This window comes from Pinus tabuliformis, chromosome 2_2 (assembly GCF_031772625.1).
Source record: "Pinus tabuliformis cultivar Carrire ecotype Pingquan chromosome 2_2, CPIR1, whole genome shotgun sequence".
NCBI lineage: Eukaryota > Viridiplantae > Streptophyta > Pinopsida > Pinales > Pinaceae > Pinus > Pinus tabuliformis.
The window spans coordinates 1,062,992,464-1,063,006,690 of NC_142300.1; positions in this window are offsets into that span (position 1 = coordinate 1,062,992,464).

The window sequence follows — 14,227 nt, forward strand, 5'->3', positions numbered from 1 at the left end:
TTAGCAGTTGTCTTTTTGTTTACGACCCTGTCTTTTGTTGCAGGGCTTGCGCCCTTTTGTTTTGGGGTAGTTTGGGGAGGATCAAGCTGGTTTCTGCTTCTCGTGCTAACAGGGAGTGCTTCTTGATCCTCTTCCTGTGGGAGGATGAAGTCCCACATTCCTTGAAGTTCTACGACTTCTTCCTCGTCGGTCTGCCCTTCAGTGGCATTCTCTTCTTCTTCATCTTCCTCAGATTCAACGTTTGAGACAATACTGGGTGGTTTCACCTCGATGGGAGGATTTCTTTTAAAAGTCCTAAAGGGCTTTTTTGAAGAAGTCTCAGCTACTTGCTTCTTGATATCGACCATCTCATTGGACATGGCTTTCAAAACTTTTTGTAATCCTTCCAAGTCGAAAGGATCTTTCGATTGCTTCTTCTTGGTATCTTCTTTGAAAGAGATCTTCTTTGATTTGCGCTCTTCCAGGGCGGATCTCTTTTCTAGGGCTACTACGCGTTTTTCCACTGCTAACGCTTCTGTCAAATTGTCCACTAACGTGGTTTTATTCGCCCTATCTACGAAGATAGCTAAGTTTGGAGGTAAAGCTGTGATGTACCATTCACATCTAACTTCCTCGCTGGGTTGTGAGGCAGCGGGGATTTTGTTGAGGATCTTGTTGAACCGTAAGTTAAAATCTTTGATAGGTTCCCTAGCCTCAGCCTTAAGATTAGATAGATCGTTAATCAATGTTGCCGTGGATCGATCATCACCAAACTTAGTGAGGAACTGACTTTGGAAAATGTCCCAGCTTGTGATGGATCCGGAAGGTAACGAGAAGTACCATGACCCGGCTATCCCCTGCATAGTATAGGGGAACAGCCGGACGACAGCGTCTTCGTTAGTAACTCCGTTGAGGTTGACCGAAAGCATGAAGTTATTGATATGTTCTTCGGCTAACATTCCTGCTTCTGGGTTAAATTTAGGTAGCCATTTCTCTGGATGGGCCGGTATAGGACTCAAGGGAGGTGGCATCAAAACCGCCCCTGGATTGTTCCAAGGAGACTGAGCCATCGCGGAGTTGCTAGCTAATGGAAGTGTAGAAACTGACCCTTGATACTGAGAGAATGAAGAAATCAGGATCTTCGATGCTTCAGGAGGAAGATTCGTAGGAGATGGGAAAGTGAGTTGGAATGGAGGAGTGGGTGGTTGACTTCGCGGTGAGGGAGTTGATACAGACGAAGCGGATGAAAGAGTCTTACTGTCAGACTCTTGGGGTGTTTTCCTTGCTCTTTTTCTTGTAGGAAGAGGGAGTTCACTTGGCGATATGCCAAATTTTTCACTCTTGAATCTGGTAAGGGGATGAGCAGGGTTGTACTGCGAAGTCAAGCTGCTTTTAGATCTATCAGGCCTCTGGTCAAAAATGGAGAATCCCTGGAGTTTACGAATCAAAGTTTGAATTTCAGGGGGTTCTATAATAGATTGGTCTGATATATGCGAATATGTAGCAGTGGTAGATACTCGAACGACTTCAGATTCCAGATTAAACCGTGTAGGAGAAGTCGGGGGAGTTGATGAGGGTTTATTACTCTCAGAATGGTTTTTAGATATTGCTTTTGGTGCCATTCATAGTTCGGCCCTCCTTCTAGTGCCAAATATGTTGGGGGCCCCGGAATCGGGTCCACAACAAGGGGGATACCCGCCCAGTCAGGAACCTGGCATGCGGCTCCGTATCCGTTTGGTATAGCGGGTCCTCTGGGGATGACGGGACCAGCTTCCCGTTCTAAGGGGTGTATGTGTAGAAATAATGATGTATGTATGTGGGGAATGAAAATAGGAAATCTCTAGCTATTCTTTAACTAATCTAGTTCTGAATTCTGAAATAATTCTATATTACTTTAATCTAATAAAGACAATACTCCTAATCTACACTAACCCGGGGCAAAATTTTTCCATTATGCAATCTAGAAAGATTTCTCAGAATAACTGGTAATAAAGATTATTCAGCTATTATGAAAATATAAATCAATGAAGATGAACCTTCTTGCATAAAAAGTTAAGCAAGATGATTGTGAACAGCATATTGCATAATCAGTTAGTTATGTATTAAGCATAAATCAACGACTCCACCGTACAAAAGTGCCAAATGGTAGTTCACTCATTCATACGTTAACATATAAATAACATCAACTGTATATTACTCAAAGGATGCAAGTAAAAACTAGTCAAGAGATAAAAGTACCATTTATGACTGATTTAAACCTACAGACTCTAAGCAATAATGATCTATCTCTACTTGCTTCTAATGCCTACTAAGAGTACAGAAGTGCAACATCAGTAGCAGGTATTAAAATGCAAACATAAATAAATCTCGTTCCATCCATTCATCAAAAACCCCCTCTGAGGGTGCAGAAGTGCATGTTCTGAGGACAAGTTTTTTGACAAAATTACGGACCCTTCTCCAATGCAACGAGAAGGGTTAAATACTACTAACTAATCAATCTTAATTACATGAAATTAGGGAATCGGCTTCAAATGACCGCCCTTTTACTAAAAGCAACTTTATTTCTAAACTTAAAATCTAATCTCTGACCGTTTCTGTATATCTCTTTAGTGCTGTCATCAGTGCAACGTTTTCACGGGAAGAGTCGGCTGGCCGCTTTCTTCTTTCGCTCGGGAGATAAAAGTGGAAATAACAGGAGCTGGCACTTCCTTCCGGCAGACCAGAAGATATTTTCGAAAACCTTTCTCTAGCTGGGTTTATTCGCCGCGTGTATATTTAGCATAACCCAGGTTCTTCTCGAACTGATTTTGCTGTTGCTGTTTTCGGTTTTCGGTCGTGTGAATGATTGAGTGGGTTAGGAGCCGTGCTGTATGGACATCTCCCTGTTTTTAGAATTGTTTCCGTTCTTTGTTCCAGGTTTTCCTGAAGCGTCTTCCTTCTCATGCGCTTCTTTCTTTGCTTTATCAAGTCTGAGCTTCAGGATATTTCCTGAACTTGCTGCTTTTGTGCGCCTTTGACTCTAAGTCCTCGATGGTCTAATTTCATCAGTGCCGGTTGGCTGATAGTCTGGAATCCGCGGTTCTGCTGCATGCGGCATCCATTTGCGGCGACATTCTCTCTTTGCTATCTGATTGGCGCTTTCCTCTTTCCTTCAAATGTTTCCTGCATATAAACTTATATTAGTTGCGTGTCTTGCAGTCTACGCAAAGAAGAAGGGAAATGAAAAGACTTGACGTGAAAGTATTAATCTCTAATAAATGCATAACCCTGACATTCATCATGACTTGACCCTTCGATAAATGTAATGCAATCACTCCTAGATACTCAAGCATGTGGTCATTAAATTCCTTCAGGGTGCGCACTTAATCCTGGGTTTATTGTGTGATAAGTCTTTTCAGATCGCAGATCGCAGATCGCAAACATCGCAGATCGCAAACATCGCAGATCGCACATTTCGTTTAATGGTTACGCCGCATAGCGCGATGCTTGCGATTTGCGATATCGCATATCGGCGATCGGCATTTCTCGATGGTCTTCTTTTAAAGGGGTGCGTGTGATGTATGCGACGTGATGAACTTCGCATCGCTTCGTCGCAGTTTCGCCTTTCGCGCTCGAGCAATGCTTCGGCCTTTCTTTGCGATGCGATTTAAGCCTTAGGGAGAGAAATACAAAAACTTTCGAAAAATAATTTTTTGGGATTTTTATTGAGGGTCCCCTCTTTGCTTTGACGTTATTGCTAATGTCAAGTGAAAGAAGGGGGGTTGTTGGTGACCACAACACCAGTGTAGTCTCTGCATTTCAACGCAGAAAACAAGTGGAGCCTCTGAATTGATCCTGAATTGACTATTTCTGAGTGGTTTTTGGTGGAGAACTTCTGGGAGAAGCTATCATTGGTTGACCTTGTTCCTTTAGGAGCTGTAACAACATATTTAGGGACTTTGGATCCCTTGAATTATGGACATTTCATGCTTATAGCTGTAAGGCACAAAAATGTCTATAACAGCTTGGTTCACCATCGCTTCTCCCTGAGATTCGAAATCTTATAGGCTTCAACAAAGGAACCAGTCAACCGTCAGGGATCCTTCCAAATTTTTCTATAACTTTGAGAAGGAAAACTGTTCATCTAATCATGATGGTAGTCCAAGGACCTTTAGATTACAATCTACTCCTTGGAAGTGACTATATTTATAGCATGGGAGCTATTGTTTCCTCACTCTTTCGAGTGATGTGTTTTCTGCATGAAGGCAGAGTGGTCCAGCTCGTAGACCAACTTTCATACCCCGGTTCACACATAGCTACTAGTCAAGTGATATCCCTAACTGGTCTTTTTTCACAAGGAATGTCTCATCAATCTCTAGTCTGTCCACCTGATGAGCGCGAGTGATTCGGGGATTGTGATTGAAACCCAGGGGGCTTGCACCCTGGTCTGCTTCAGTAGGAAAACTTTAGGTATATGGTAGGTTTCCGCGGAGGATATATGACTAGTCTGACACACCCGTTCGTTTAGGAAAATGGGATTAGACTAGAATAAGATTCCCCCATCAAAGTTATGTGAGTGGATGCATCGGCCCATTCACCTTTGTCTATTTCGATGGATAGAGCCAAGGAATTTTTTTGTCTGCAAATGCGGATGGAGAAATCTTGCAAATACGAGAACTTTCATATGGTAACCTGGAAGCTCTACTTTTCTTTATACCTGGGGGCATGCAAACCTTTTGCATGTAACTGAAAAGTGACCTTTTATTTTCGTAGTTTGTAGGCTTATTTTCTTAGTTTGTAGGCCCTCAAACCCTTAACCTCGTAGGTGGGTCGTTCCTAACTTGCATAATAAAGGCTTCGGAGCAAAGGTGCGCATGGGGCAAGCTCCCTAAAAATGAACCTTCTAATGAGAGATATCCTTATTATACAACTAGCATGAGTAGTTTTACACAAAGTTCAAGCTCGTTAAAAAATAAACCTAGCAATGAGCATATGTTCCACTAGAGTTTAAGCTCATTAAAAATGAACCCACCTTCGGTAAATAACCATTGCAATCGCATTATTATCAGCTTTTGAACCTTGGTCGTGTTCTTACCATCACCTCCAGTCTTTTTTAGCCGATCATACACCTCCATTTGATTGTTTACCCTTTTTGAGGAACAACTGCGACAAGTGATTCTATTAGCCACCTTCTCTACACTGCCATGATCGAAAAAGTTCCAAACCTTAGCTAGAACTCGCTGCTATCCGAAAACATCACTCGTTCCTCAAAAAACAAGTCTCCTTTAAGCTCTTTTCATCTGACTCATAAAATATGAAAAGGTTGCCGAGCAATTGGCCTTTCCAGCTCATTAAAGTGATTGGAAGTGCTATCCCTCCTCTAGATTTTAATCTTTTTGGACCTGAGGGATCATTACACAAAAAGATCGAGTGTTTGTCTTGTTCGGCTCGTTAAAATTATCGAAAAGTCATCCCTTTTGTATATTTTTATACTTTTTCAGACTTAAGGGATTATATCACAAAAAAGGAATACTGGATTTTCCTTTCTGTCTCTTTTCAGACTCTCTAAAATTGAAAAGGACCGAGTTATCTTTGTCGTTAAACTCATTAAAACAATAGCGACAAACTTGTCCATGCAGACAAGAGTGAGTTTCACTCTCACTAGGCTTGTTAAAACATAGCGACGGGTTTGCTCGAAGGGCAAATTGTAGAACAAGCATATGTTATCCTCCTCAAGCTTGACAAAAATAAAGAGGTACTCGTCAGCAATTACTTGGGAAAATTTGGGAAGAAAACTTGAAGAAACTTTATTGGTAGCAGGTCGCTCTTGAACATGACACTTTCACTCCATCACCATTATTGAGTCGGGTTGGGTTATTCCGTTCACCGGTCATATCACCATTGGTCCTCCATACCATCCATTTTTGGGGTTAACGCTACCAATCCATTTCAATGTCGCTGATGTGTTCAAGATAAGTCTATCAGAGAATTCACCAACCCTGCTTATGTCTCATCCACTACAATACCTTCACACTTCATTCTTTCATGACCGCCACCCTGAACCTTGTATCATCAGATCGTTTTCACCTCCAGAAAGTCATTTGCTCCATTTCGTGTCGTAGATGTGGGATTCATTAAGGCCCTCCTACGATGGGTCACTTCTTGTCGACATCAACTCATTATCCAAGAAGTCGACTAAGGAACAACCCTTTTAGTACTTTGAAGCTTGCATGCCTGAATGGCAAGTTTCTCACTTCCGGCGACAGGTTTACATCAACGGCTTTCGACCGAAAGATTTTGCATGGTGTTCGAAATCGACTCATGAATTCACACCACGTGAATTGTACTGCAGTACCTTGAGGGTCATCATCACTATCGGTGATTCCTCTCACGCATGTTAACAGCTTACATCATTGGCTGGTAATGAGGCAATGTCTTTCCATGTTCGGCATCAAAACATCTTTTCACATGGATCGACTTGTACTTCGGGCGAAGATTGAACAAGTTTGAAGACCCCAGATCTAGTTTCATCCATCCAGGCTACGATATATTCAGGAAAATAAAGACATCAAATGTACATCATAGCTGCACAAATAATCATCCAAGCTAAGGGATGATGGCTCTACCAGAATCATCAGTTTGCCATATAGACGGTTGTCTGTCCTATGTACATGAAAATGAATTTAAAGTTGAGCATGGGAATGCCCGCCTCAGCTAGATCATGAATATTATGAAGGTAATGTATTATATTGTATCTTATTACAGGTCACCATCCAGTTCAAAAAACCTTGGATCCTCATGATAAAGCATTTCACCCAGCATCAGAAGATTTATGACCTCATGCTTTAGGGGGCAACTGTTATAGACATATTTTGGCACTGCAACCCCAATCTCATATGTCCATAAACCAAGGGATTCTAAGCCCCTAAAAGTGTTGTTGCATACCCTAAAGGAGCAAGGTCAGTTGATTACATCATCTCCCAGAAGCTCTCCCTGAGAAACTACTTAGAACTGGTGAAAACTGGACCATACAAACTGATCAATGCTAAGGGTGTGATGCATCTCACCTGCCACATGAAAAAGGTGCAATGCATACTGAAAAGCCCTTCTGTAGGGTGCGATGAGTGAGAGTAGACAAATGGCAGAGGCATTTGGCTAGGTGGAAACCCAAAGAATCTTCTAGAAACTGCCCATTTGACACTTGCCTCTCTGAATTCACCTAGGGATGAGTAAGAGATCATGAAATCTCCAAGTGGAACCAAGAACTATCAAAGAGATGACACTAATCAAAATCCCAGAAGCTGACTCACCCACCTACAAACATCTATATATGGATCCCTCATCCTAGAGATCCAGAGGCTGGAATTTTGTATTTTGTAAGGAAGTGATGTTGGTTTCTCTGTGCAACATTGTATTGTTGGGTGATCTAAGCTTTTCATGAGGTGAAGAGGGCTTTCATGCTGGGAGGATGGCGCTGGGTCAGACCAATGGGTTGTAATCCTCTCTTCTACTACTTCTATCAATAAAGCTATTTGAGTTTTTCTCCATATTCTTGTATATCTGAATCTTGTATTGATATCTACATTTTTATGGTTAATATACATCTGATCCTATATTGTTTATGGTTATAGATCTCTATGCTTTGACGGTACTATGCTTCTTTGACTCTACAGGTGCTCTTTGAAGCAGGACAAGCAAGGAAGGAGTGGTGAAGCTCTATCAAAGGAGGGAGGAAACAAGCAAGGAGCCAAGCGAAAGACTGAGGTTGTTACCCTCTGCTTCTCTCTCATCTATCTCTCCTAAAGGAAAACACAAATAACTTTTGTTTGTTTGTTTCTAAGATAGCTACCTGTCTTAGTGGGACTAGCAGCTCTGAATGGACACTAGTTTTCCTGATAACAACCTAGGCCACCCCAAATGCCTGCGCAGCCAAATACAAACCCAAACAATAGGCAGGCCCAACAAACATATGGTGGAGACACATCATACCCAGCTTATGCTGTTGAAATTCAGGAGATCAACCTGAGATCTGGGAGAATTCTTCCAGATAACCAACCTCCCTCTCCACACAAGGAGGTTGAGAAAAAAGAGAGGAAAACAACCTTAAATCAAATCCACCCTTTCCTAAAATATTAGCCCAACCACACCAGCCTACCCCAGAAGAAACTGAACTTCTGGGAGAATTGGAAAACCTACGTGTGAAGATTCCCCTTCTCCAAGCAATCAAATATGTGCCTATTTACGATATATTGATTAAGGAGAAGTGCTTTAAGCATCTAGGAAGAAGAAAAATGGATTCCCATACCATTAATGTCATTGGGCAGTTATCTGACTTAATGCTAGGGTAGGCAATATGTCCAAAATACTTAGACCCTGGAAGCCCAGTAGTTGATGTCCACATCAATGGCACCATTGTCCCTCACACTCTGATTGATCTTGGGGTTGCCATTAATGTGATGACCAAGGACACCATGCTCAAGCTTAACCTCCAAGGGTCATTAAGGAAGACCACAATAGTGCTACAACTTGTAGACCATTCCACAGTCACCCCTGAGGGAATTGTGGAGGATGTGATGGTCTCCATTGATTCCTAGGAGTACCCAGCAGATTTCATAGTTCTCCAGCCCAAGGCTAAGCTTACCGATTACCCTATCATCCTTGGGAGGCCATGGTTGGCCACAGTTGATGCCTACATTAGATATAGAGCTGGTAATATGACCATCAAGAATGGGCATATGTCCAAACAATTAGTCCTATACCCTCCTACTCAACCCTCCCTAGAACATGACTTACCTTTATGGTTGGAGGAGGAGGAAGAAGATGAGATTTATTCTACAAAACTTTATACTTTGGAAGCCATCATAGGAGGAGGACAACAAGATGAGGATGATTTAATTGAACACCTACTCCAAAATCCAACTCCTAGTCCATTATCACTAGAAGAAGAAGTCAAGGAAACACTGAACAGTGATCAAATTTAGTTATTCTTGGCCGATTCCAACCCAATCCGATTCAAAACCATATAATTTGGCCCAGAGAAAACCTTGAAGATTAATCCATCTCTCTCTAATTCAGAGGAGGAACAATTATGCAATTTGTTGAGGGAGAACCTAGAAGCCATTGCTTGGAACTACAAGGAAATTAAGGGAGTACACCCCTCATTGTTTACTCACCACATATACGTCAAGGAAGGTTGCAAGCCAGTTAAGCAACCACAAAGGAAAATGAATCCAGCCCTCAAAGACATAGTCAAGCAAGAACTGCAGAAACTGTTAGATGTAGGTTTTATTTATCCTATCTCTTATAGTGAGTGGGTCTCTCCTTTAGTGTTAGTGCCCAAGAAAAATGGGAAGTGGAGGATTTGTGTCAATTATAGGGAATTGAACAAGGCCACAAAGAAGGATCACTTTCCCCTACCCTTCATTGACCAAGTGCTAGTTGCCCTAGCAGGGAAGGAGTTCTCTTCTTTCCTAGATGGATTTAGTGGGTACAACCAAATCCAAATCTACCCAGAAGACCAAGATAAGACCACTTTCACCTATCCATGGGGTACTTTTGCTTATAGAGTCCTTCTTTTCAGCCTGTGCAATGCTCCTGCCACTTTTTAGAGAGCAGTCCTAAGTATTTTTGTTGAATTAGTTAATGAAGCTATGGAGATCTACATGGATGATTTTACACCTTATGGCTATGATTTCCTAGAGGCCCTAACTAACTTAGGAAAAGTATTACACAAATGCATTGAAATGAACCTGTCCCTCAGTCGAGAAAAATGCAAATTATTAATGAATGAAGGGATTGTTCTAGGTCACTTAATATCTCAGCAAGGACTGCAAGTGGACCTAAACAAAGTAGCAATCATTCAAAGGGTCCCTCCTCCACAAAAGCAGAGAGATGTTAGGAGATTCTTAGGGCTAGCTGGATATTACAAAATATTCATAAATGACTTCAGTAAGCTAGCCTCTCCTTTGTTTGGATTATTGGCCAAGGATTCTAAATTTATATGGTCAAAGAGTTGTCAAGAGGCCTTGGACATTTTAAAGGATAAGGTAACTACTGCACCAATTATTAGAGGCCTAAACTCGGCCCTCCCTTTTCACATTCATGTTGATGCCTCACAGAAAGCCATAGGAGCAGCCTTAGGATAGGTAGAAGAGAAATTTCCTTATGCCATCTACTTTATCAGTAAAAACCTGTCGAAGGCCGAGCTAAACTATACTGTGACAGAAAAAGAACTCCTGGCCGTTATGCATTCATTGAACAATTTTAGGCATTACATTACAGGCTATCAGAAATTTTTACATACTGATCATGCTGCAATTAAATATCTAATGAACAAACCAAATGTAAACTCTAGAATCATAAGATGGTTACTTTTATTGCAGTAGTTTGATTTAACTATTGTTGATAAGCCTGGTAAAGAAAATGTTGTTACTGGCTTTCTATCTAGAATGAATAAGCCTACAGGTTAAGAAGGAATGGTGGATGATCAGTTCCTAGATGAGAATTTGTTTTCTATTTTAGTGCTCTCCCCATGGTTTGATGCTATAGAAAACTACTTGGTGTCAGCACAGTTCCCACTAAAACTGCCCTCCAAAGAAAAAACAAGATAATCAGGAAAAGTTCCCCCTTCACTTGGATTGGGGGCAATCTATTCAAACTTGGTGCAGATAAAATCTTGAGAAGATGTGTAAGCGAAGAGGAGGTCTTTGACATACTTATGACCTGTCATGATGGGCCTTGTGGAGGTCAATTTAGAGCATAAAGGATAGCATTCAAGGTGTTTCAAGTAGGCTACCATTGGCCTACTCTTCATCAGGATGTGAAGAAGTATGTTAGTTAGTGTGATCAGTGCTAGAGGATGGGAAAGCCTACTCCAAGGGATGAAATGTCCCTACAGCCTCAAGTGACTTTCGAGCCATTTTATAACTGGGGCATTGACTTCATTGGGCCTATCAACCCTCCTTCAAAGAAAAAACATCACATCATTGTGTGCAATTATTATCTGACTAAGTGGGCAGAAACCAAAGTAATCAAGACAGCAACAGAACAAAAGGTGGCTGAGTTCCTAAGGGAGAACATATTCTACAAATTTGGGTACCCTAGAGAACTAGTCACAAACCAAGGCAGCCAGTTCACCTCCAGCATGATCGAAGAACTACTCAAGCATCACAAGATCAAACATAGGACCTCCACTCCTTATCATCCACAAGCTAATGGGCAAGTGGAGGTGACCAATTGAGCACTAGAGAACATCTGGACCAAGGTAGTGAACAACAACACAAAGGACTAGGATGAGAGACTAGTTGAGGCCAAAGGCTTTGTTGTCCATTGAATTTGAATATAAAACTTTGAGGATGCAGCCCAACTAGATATAGATCTCAGTCATGCTCAAAAAGAAATTTTTTTCCATTTGAATGGCCTAGATGAATTCAGAATGCAGACCCTCCTTCATACAGAGATAGTTCCGCTTCAGAGGAAGATCTGGCATGACAAGCACATTGAGGAGAAGTTGTTTCAAGAAGGAGACTGGGCCTTATTATATGATTCAAGGTACAAAGGCTTCAATGGAAAGCTAAGAACAAAATGGCTTGGACCATATGTGGTGGAAAGATGCCATGACAATGGTTCAATGCGAATCAAGACTATAGATGAAAATTCCAATCCATTGCTAGTTAATGGACACAGATTGAAATTATACAAGATGCCTTCATCTAAACAAGAGTTCATTGACATCATCAATAAGACAGTGATGATGGTGGAGCAAGTTTCAGCTCCTCCCTCATCAAGTCATTGAAAAAGAAAGAAAAAATAGAATAAAGATTCAGGTGAAAACCTCCATGAGGTGCCTGAGTCCCATCTTTGGGTTGAAAACCTCCATGAGGTGGCCCAAGGATGAGAAAAAAGGAAAGAAATAGAAGATCCCTGGGTGAAAACCTTCCTTGAGGCACCCAGGGAAAAACCTAGGGTGGAAACCTATCTGAGGCAGCCTAGCTGTTTTTCAAAAAATATAATAATAAACGAGAAAAAAGAAAAAGAAAAAATTATTTGTTTTGTAGATGAATGAGGGCCCTTACTTCTTCATAGGGGTCACTCACTCATTTCGATGGGTGAGGACCAGCGGGGTGAGGTAATGTGGCCCCTCTGAAATAAGTCACTAATAGAGAGTGAGTCTCTCTCAAGCCATCCACACTCGTAAGGTTGAAAGAAAGGAAAGCCATTCAATCAGTTTGGCAAGCACAGGGAGGGGCTAATCACAAGGAGGGCACACTCCTACTGCTACCACGTAGAGCTACAAATACATAGAGTCAATTTGCATAATCACATATATAATGACAAGAGCTAAATAGTGCATGCAGAGCGCCTTAATCTCCAACTTAAGCTCTAGCTTCTAATCCATCCAGCAATAAAGCTCCCCATCCATCTGAATCAAGGCGCAAAGAGAATATCAAAAGGGAACCTTGCCTCACATGTAAGCATCACCCCCACTCCTTACCATGCATCACTCAATAAATTCCATTTTCTTTTTCACTTCACTACTTCAATTCAGGAGAAGATTATGTTTTCCACAGCATCCCCTCATCCACTACCATCATCCCTGCCTTCACACGCTCCTGCTCCCTCTGTACAAAAAACAGCAGAAAAGGCAGAAAGATGACCATACAGTAGCAACATCTACTCTATAGTCACATACACCATCAACAGACAGCAGAGGAGGAAGAATGAACATTAGCAGCACCTCTGATCTTTGACAGTTGTAGCATGGCATTAAAGCCATAGGTAAGTATCCTACTCACTCACTCATCTACATCATTTGATCAACAATTGTAAAGGATAAGAGTTAGTTGGTTTGTGAGTAAAGAGGTGGCCAATCCTCTAAAAAGGCTATGCCCTCCAAAACCTCGTGATCCATATAACATGGATGGTCTTCAATGACTTACCAACACAGGATGACATCAAAACCATCATCTATGATATTAGTCCTTCTGTCAGTAAGGAGGAGGCAAAACAAGAAAAAGCAGATATAGAGCTAGATGGGGAGGAGATGGATACAGAAGAAACTAATACAGAGGGACATAATGAAGGATAACACAAAGAAACATGATGTTGAAACATAAGAGAAAGAAGGCATTGAAACAAAGGAGAACAAGCAACAAAAAAGCTAGGTGGCTTCATGGACAGAGAAGCTGCTAAACAATCAAAATCCCATGGCCCTAATCAGCATCTAATTGCAAGTAATCCTCAACTAACATTTAGATAACTTGTTGTCCAAGGGAAAGAAAGTACACATTATGAGGATCTGTTTAGGCTGCTAAAGAAATGATAATATACATCTCTGCTAAAACAGATAACACACTGCCACATAGCTTGAAGATTAAAGAATAACAGAGGGAAGAAGAAGAAAGGAAAGCAGGCTACTATAAGAAAGAATAAAAGACCACAACAAAAGAATGGGATGTCAGAGAGGCTACCAAAGCCACTGAGTTGCTCAGAGGATGAGCAACAAGTTCAGTAGGGTGGTGATGATGAGTCTCATAATTGAGTAATTATATGGGCCTTAATTGGCCTTAATTCACCTCCTAGCTTATTCAAACCAACTATTCTCACAAATAATTGCATACTTTTGATTGTATTGTGCTTATGAGATGAGTTAGAGTTGGATATTTTTCTTTGTGGTCTAATGTGCATGTAATGCAGGAATAAAGGATAAAAGGTAAAAGTGAGGAACTATGGTAAAAGACCTTGGTAAAAACTTAAATGGGACAAGGGAGAGGAATTACAGGAGGTAAATCCTCCTCATTTACTGCCCATCCATTCGAATATCCCTCCATCAATTGAAAATACAAACAGCCAAATCTAAAGTACTAAAAGACAGCCAAGCAACTGGAAGTACAAGCAGCCTCCCTACTAGAAGGCAGCCAAGCTAGTGAAAGTGAAAGGACAAGTTACCATTAAGTTAGGAGCTATACCTCCCTAATTTTGAGGGAATTCGTTGAGACTTCATATGTATAACTAAAGAGGCTTAGGACCTCAGTTTTTTTTAGTCAGCTAGTTAGTTGATCAGATAGTCAGTCAGTCACCAACAGTCAATTGTAGACTTGTAACAGTTCGATGTAATACATTGTTCGCTGATAATGAAGATGAGTTTTGATTTGAGCCAGCACTGGTTTAACTCAGAGGGTTGAAGCTCTTGGGTTAGGGCCCAAACCTAGGACCCAAATCCCCTCTTTCTTGTATTGTTAAGTAGCTTAGCTTCCCGCTTTTTGTCCAT